This window comes from Dermacentor andersoni, chromosome 1, assembly GCF_023375885.2.
Source record: "Dermacentor andersoni chromosome 1, qqDerAnde1_hic_scaffold, whole genome shotgun sequence".
Classification (NCBI taxonomy): Eukaryota; Metazoa; Arthropoda; class Arachnida; order Ixodida; family Ixodidae; genus Dermacentor; species Dermacentor andersoni.
The window spans coordinates 257,406,663-257,414,480 of NC_092814.1; the positions used below are offsets into that span (position 1 = coordinate 257,406,663).

General features: G+C 47.4%; 1 pseudogene; it reads right to left on the reverse strand.

Moving 5' to 3' along the window:
- Positions 1–204: 204 nt before the first annotated feature.
- Positions 205–1,759, reverse strand: LOC126548282 (uncharacterized; annotated as a pseudogene).
- Positions 1,760–7,818: the final 6,059 nt, after the last annotated feature.

Here is a 7,818-nt window from a genome sequence, read left to right on the forward strand (position 1 = left end):
ACGGACGGACGGACGGACGGACGGACGGACGGACGGACGGACGGACGGATGGATGGATGGATGGATGGATGGATGGATGGATGGATGGATGGATGGATGGATGGATGGATGGATGGATGAGGCTGGACCTTTTGAATCGGACGGCGGCACACGCCACCTAGCCGTTACTAATAATATATGTTGTACTCAGTGGAGGGTGAAATTTCACTCTTGCCTTGATTTTAGCCACCAATCAGATAACCTCCATTTCGTTATTCCTATCCGCTCAAGCTCTATTTTCCTCCACTGTCCCTAAACCTCAGTGCTTTGAAAAAGTCCGCCCCGTTGCTTTCAACCGTAGGGTGAAGCCTTTTACAGAAAACTATCAGGTGTTCAGCCGTTTCCTCTTCCTCTCCACATGCACAGCATAACGTGTACTTGACTTGGTACTTGACTTGGTACGTCTTACTCTGCAATAATCCTGTCCTGGCTTCAAACAACAAAGTGCTTCCCCTAGGAATTATCGTAGATATATACTTTGACAATTTCCTGCTTGAATGTTCTGTATATTCCCAGTGCTGATTTCGTCTGCATCCCTGTTTTCCATATACCCTCTCTGTTTCTTTACTTTTTCTTAACCGATGTTTCTTGGCTTACTTCCCTCCTGTTGTCCAAATATTTGCGTGACAGCTTTCTGGTTCGCTTACTCAATTTTGTGTCAACATTCCTCATGTACAAGTAACTGAAAACTTTCCTTGCCCACCACTATCCCGCCATTTATCTCAATCGCTCCTCAAATTCTATCTTGCTGCTAGCTTCCCTGCCCTCGAATGATGTCCATTCCATGTCAACCTGCACCCCATGATTTGGTGCATTTCCGTCTGCTCCCAGAGCAAGCCTACCCACCCCTCGTTGCTTAATTTCCAACCTTGCTCGAACCTCTGACTCGTGCACAGGATCGCACTGCCAAAAGTCAGACTAGGGACCATCACCCCTTTCCAAATCCCTCTCACTACCTCGTACCTATTGTAATTCCACAGTGCCCTATTTTTCATCACAGCTGCATTCCTACTGCGTTTAGTTGTTACATATTTTTCATGTTCCAATATGTACTAAGCCCTATTGTTCATCCACACGCCAAGATATTTGTACTTATCCACTACCTCCGGCGTAACATCCTGTATGCTATGCTCGCCGCACTGATTATCATAAAAAAACACCACTACCGATCGTTTGTTACTAAACTTTAAACCTAACCTATCTCCCTATTTACCGTAAATGTCCATCAATCCCTGAAAATCTTCCTTGTTGTGTGCCAGAAGTACAATGTCGTTTGCGTACATCCGTCCTCGTAATGACTGTTCAATCCATCCTCCTTGCTTGGAAAAAGAAAGATTGAAGCCAAGTCTACTCCTCTCCTCACAACAAAGGTGACAGAGGACTCCCCTACCTAAGCCCCCGCTGTATATCTATAAGCTCGGATACCTTTTTTCCCCATTTTATAAGCACCTTGTTACTTTTATAGATATCTTTTAAAAAAGTAGTCACTCCATCTTCCACATCTAGTGTGCCCAGTAAGTCCCACAAATCCTCTTGGATTACACTGTCATAGGCTCCCTTGATATCCAGAAATGGAAATGGAAATGCTAGCGATAGGGGCCTGTGTCCCTTTTCTGCTATTTCGATACACTGCGTAAATGAGAACAGATTGTCCTCTAACCTCCTTTGTTTCCGGAACCCATTTTGCAGTTCCCCCAGCACCTCCTCGGCCTTCACCCATGCCTGCAGTCTGTCATTTACAATCTACATCACCCTGTACATCACTGACGTCACTGTTATGGGACGGTAGTTGTTTATGTCGGCCTTTGTCCCCCTTTCCCTTATATATCATGTTCATCCTGCTTAGTATCCACCCATTGGGGGCTTTTTCGTCCATCATCGTTTTGCTCGCCACCTCTCTTAATGCTTGCTTAGATCTTGGGCCCAATGTCTTTATCAACGTACTTGGGAGGCCATCAGGTCCCTTCGACGTGCTACTTGGAACCCTCTTCTCTGCCCTTTCTGACTTGCTTTGTTCAAGTGCACTCTTACGCAAAATTACACCCTTTTGCCACACAACAACAATAGTCATCTGTCTTGTCCGCATTTCCTTTCTTTAACGCGGCGAACCCGGTACTTTCCAGTAACGAACGGCAAGCGCGTTATCAGCATGACATAGCATTCCCGACATATATATCAAAACGTTTATTTAAAAAAAAAACATACAGAAAGCGAGTGGGTGGAGCCACTAGTCCAGGGCCCCACTGGCTTGAGCGGTCCGCCGTGCTTGGTCGAGGAGCGCTAGTTGCATCTCCCGATCCTCGCTGGCGAGCCAAGTCTCCCACTGCTCTCTTCCGGAAAGTTTGCCGGCTATTTTTGGTGTATTAATTTTGGGTGGCCTGTTCTGGCAGTCCCACGTAATGTGGGCGAGAGTTGGCCGGCCTCCGCACCAAGGACAGCGAACGCTGTACAGCGTTGGGTGAATGGCATTTTTCAAATAAAGATTTGGAAATGTGTGCGTCTGTATTCGGAACCAGTCATAAGAGTCCTGCCTGGATAGATCAGGGTGTGGTGGACTGTACTTTCTTCGCTCGCGCCGTTGGTGCTCAAGGATGTCTCGTGGTAAAAAGGGGTTTTCGTCAGAGTGGTCGGCCGCTCGGTTGATAAAAGCATGAGCTGCGCCGTCCGCTCTCTCATTGCCCTCGAGTCCTGCGTGACCCGGGCACCAGATGATCATGTGTTTCTGCGTTAAGTTGGATCCTAATAGGTGAGTGGTGCTGTGTAGTAGCCTCCCGGTGAGGAAGAGTCTACATGTGACTTGGGAATCTGTAAGAGTTATCGACGATTGTCCTAGAGCGTCCTTAGTTTTAATAGCTAGCGCGATGACTGAAGCTTCTGCGATATTCGCAGATGCAACTCTAGCCGTGGTGCAAGTCACAAGCCCTTGATTTGCGGCCGCTCCTACCACTGCGAGGGCGCATTTGTAAGCACCACATCGAGCGACATCTGTGTAGACTGTATCGGGGTTTCCACCGAATTGCTGCATTAACTTTCCAGCTCGAGCACTTCTACGTTCCCGGTGGTATTTCGACTCATCTTCTTAGGGATTGGGGCTACTATGATCCTTTCACGAAGGACTTTGGGCAGAGATTTGAGTTCTTCTACCGCATACTGTGGACGAGTAGGGTAACCCACGCGGCAAAGTAATTTTCTGCCTGAGGAGGTTAAGCTAAGCCTCTCCCGTTGATATATGAGCGTCGCTGCCCGTAGCTCCTCGTAGTTATTGTGAATATCGAGGGCCAGCAGGCGTTCAGTAGAGTTTCCCTGTGGTAGGCCGAGAGCCGCTATGTACGACGTTCTCATCAACGCATCTAGGGCCTTTAGTTCTGTTTTCGTGGGGTCCTGGAAAGGGAGGCTATATGTGAGACGACTTAGCACAAAAGCCTGAACGAGCCGGATCGTCTCTGTTTCCTTGAAACCTTTTCGGTGGTAAGTTACTCTACGAATCATACGGGAGATCTGTTTCACCGTAGTCCTAAGGGTTTTAATGGTGTGGTCTACTCGTTTGTTGTTTTGCAGCCACAGTCCGAGGACTCGCATTTTCTGGACCTCCCTTTTCTGGCTGTCTTCTAGAAAGAGGTTGACCGGCTCGTGAGTTTGACGGCCTCGACCTCGTATCCTGATAAATTCTGATTTATCGGGAGCGCAGCTCATTCTGCTGCTGCGAGCGAAGGTTTCAACAACGGTCGCTGCTTCTTGCAGGATTTCTTTTTTTTTGTCCTAACGAGCCGCTGCTTGCCCATAGGGTAATATCGTCTGCATATAACGCGTACCCTAGCCCAGGTATGACGTCGAGTGTTTTGGCTAAGCGTCTCATGCCGATATTGAAAAGAAGGCGGGAGAGTATCGCCCCTTGCGGTGTAGCTCTATTGGGCATGGGAAAAGGGTCTGAGCGCGTAGTGCCAATGCCTATTGTCACGATGCGAGAGGTCAGGAAAGAGTGGGCGTAGTCATAGATTCTTTGTCCACAACCGATGCCATTTAGCTCAGATAAGATAAGTTCATGTGAAATAGTGTCGAATGCGCTTTTCAAATCAAGAGCCAGGACGAGATGTTCCGCACCAACCGTGGTGTTGCAAAGAAATTCTTCGCGAAGTAGCAGGAAAACATCTTGTGTCGACAAATGTTGGCGAAAGCCGTATATGTTTGTGGGAAATAGGTTGCGGTCTTCGATGTAAGACGTGAAACGTGTGTTGATCACCTTCTGAAATAATTTGCTAAGACAGGAGGTTAGTGATATCGGCCTGAGATTTTGTAGATCATGAGGTTTTCGTGCTTTCGGAATAAGCACGATTTTGGCCTCCTTCCACTGTTGAGGAACTACGCCCCTCTCCCATATCTGTTCATTAAAATACCGGGTAAGCTGTTCTAGGTGCTCGTCACTCAGGTTCCGGATCATAGCATTTGTGAGCTGATCTGGTCCTGGAGCAGTATTTCTCTGCGCAGCTTGCGCTGGGGGGGGGGGGGGGGGGCGCAAAGAGTTCTGCCTTAGTTATCGGGGCGTTGAGCACCGCCTTTTCTTGCCCTTTGTATTCCAAGGTGCATGGGGGAGTGATTACTGATCCTACGTACTTCTCTTTAAGCTTAGTGAGGAGGGCCTGATCTGTTCCTGAAAATTCTCCGGCAAGTTTTTGAAGGGTGCGGTTATTGGCCGTTTTTGTTTTTCCTGGTTCCATTATGCTGCGAAGTATCGCCCATGTCTTGGAGGTGTGTAACGTTTCGCGAAGTGAGTCGCAAAAGCTCGCCCAACTCGGTGCCTCTAACTGCTGTGCGTAAGCGTTTGCCCGCTCGGATATTTCAGCAATTCTGTGGCGCAGTTTGCGATTAAGTCGCTGTTTTTTCCATCGTTTAGTTAGCCCCCTTCTGGCTTCCCACATATGTAGCAGATTGTTGTCAACTACCGGCGTTTCCGCTGTGAGCGCTGGCCGCTTAGATGTTGCTTTATGAGCGTCTCGTATGTGTGTTGCCCACTCTTCAGCGTTCTCAGGTGATATCTCCGGCACGGGGATTTTGCGATAATTTACCCAGTTCGTGATTACCACCTGGCCACAGGGTCGCCGAATTTTCGGGGAGCCTACCGACACGCTGCCTAGATTCTCTCCTCGATTGGTCCAGAATACCTCGTCGACATTATTTGTGAATGTGAGATCTGGAAAGGTGTCTGCACTGCCGCCTAATCTCGTCGGGTTTTGAGGGAGAGTGATGAGTTGGAGATCATATGCTTCGGCCGCAGCTCGAGCTCCCGGCCTTTGGGGGTGTCTGTTCGGTAACCCCAGCTGGTGTGAGGAGCATTGAAGTCCCCAAGAAGCAGTAGTCTATCCTGGGTGCCGGAGTGACACATGACGTACCGAATGATGGCCTCAAAATCGGCCCTCCTTTCTTTAGGTGAGCTATACACGTTCGTAAACAAAATACAGTATACTGATGGGCGATTTCAATGCCAGGGTAGGCAAGAAGCAGGCCGGAGACAAGTCAGTGGGGGAATATGGCATAGGCTCTAGGAATAGCAGAGGAGAGTTATTAGTAGAGTTTGCAGAACAGAATAATCTGCGGATAATGAATACCTTTTTCCGCAAGCGGGTTAGCCGAAAGTGGACGTGGAGGAGCCCGAATGGTGAGACTAGAAATGAAATCGACTTTATACTCTGCGCGAACCCTCGCATCATACAAGATGTAGGCGTGCTCGGCAAGGTGCGCTGCAGTGACCATAGGATGGTAAGAACTCGAATTAGCCTTGACTTGAGGAGGGAACGGAAGAAACTGGTACATAAGAAACCAATCAATGAGTTAGCGGTAAGAGGGAAACTAGAGGAATTCCGGATCAAGCTACAGAACAGGTATTCGGCTTTAACCCAGGAAGAGGACCATAGTGTTGAAGCAATGAACGACTATCTTATGGGCATCATTAAGGAGTGCGCAATAGAAATCGGTGGTAACGCCGTTAAACAGGAAACCAGTAAGCTATCGCAGGAGACGAAAGATCTGATCAAGAAACGCCAATGTATGAAAGCCTCTAACCCTACAGCTAGAATAGAACTGGCAGAACTTTCTAAGTTAATCAACAAGCGTAAGACAGCGGACATAAGGAACTATAATATGGATAGAATTGAACAGGCTCTCAGGAACGGAGGAAGCCTAAAAGCAGTAAAGAAGAAACTAGGAATAGGCAAGAATCAGATGTGTGCGTTAAGAGACAAAGCCGGCAATATCGTTACTAATATGGATGAGATAGTTCAAGTGGCTGAAGAGTTTTATAGAGATTTATACAGTACCAGTAACACCCACGACGATAAGGTGAGAGAGAATAGTCTAGAGGAACTTGAAATTCCACAAATAACACCGGAAGAGGTAAAGAACGCCTTGGGAGCTATGCAAAGGGGGAAGGCAGCTGGGGAGGATCAGGTAACAGCAGATTTGTTGAAGGATGGTGGGAACACTGTCCCAGAAAGGTTGGCCGCCATATATACACAATGCCTCATGACCTCGAACGTACCGGAATCTTGGAAGAACGCTAACATAATCCTAATCCATAAGAAAGGGGACGCCAAAGACTTGAAAAATTATAGACCGATCAGCTTACTGTCCGTTGCCTACAAAGTATTTACTAAGGTAATCGCAAATAGAATCAGGAATACCTTAGACTTCTGTCAACCAAAGGACCAGGCAGGATTCCGTAAAGGCTACTCAACAATAGACCATATTCACACTATCAATTAGGTGATAGAGAAATGTGCGGAATATAACCAACCCTTATATATAGCCTTCATTGATTACGAAAAAGCATTTGATTCAGCCGAAACCTCAGCAGTCATGAAGGCACTACGGAATCAGGGTGTAGATGAGCCATATGTAAAGATACTGGAAGCTATCTATAGCGGTTCCACAGCCACCGTAATCCTCCACAAAGAAAGCAACAAAATCCCAATAAAGAAAGGCGTCAGACAGGGAGATACGATATCTCCAATGCTATTCACAGCATGTTTACAGGAGGTATTCAGAGACCTGGAGTGGGAAGAATTGGGGATAAAAGTTGATGGAGAATACCTTAGCAACTTGCGATTCGCTGATGATATGACCTTGCTTAGTAACTCAGGAGACCAATTGCAATGCATGCTCACTGACCTGGAGAGGCAAAGCAGAAGGGTGGGTCTGAAAATTAATCTACAGAAAACTAAAGTAATGTTTAACAGTCTCGGAAGAGAACAGCAGTTTACGATAGGCAGCGAGGCACTGGAAGTGGTAAGGGAATACATCTACTTAGGGCAGGTAGTGACCACGGATCCGGATCATGAGACTGAAATAACCAGAAGAATAAGAATGGGCTGGGGTGCGTTTGGCAGGCATTCTCAAATCATGAACAGCAGGTTGCCACTATCCCTCAAGAGGAAAGTGTATAACAGCTGTGTCTTACCAGTACTCACCTACGGGGCAGAAACCTGGAGGCTTACGAAAAGGGTTCTGCTGAAATTGAGGACGACGCAACGAGCCATGGAAAGAAGAATGATAGGTGTAACGTTAACGGATAAGAAAAGAGCAGATTGGGTGAGGGAACAAACGCGGGTAAATGACATCTTAGTTGAAATCAAGAAAAAGAAATGGGCATGGGCCGGACATGTAATGAGGAGGGAAGATAACCGATGGTCATTAAGGGTTACGGACTGGATTCCAAGGGAAGGGAAGCGTAGTAGGGGGCGGCAGAAAGTTAGGTGGGCGGATGACATTAAGACGTTTGCAGGGACA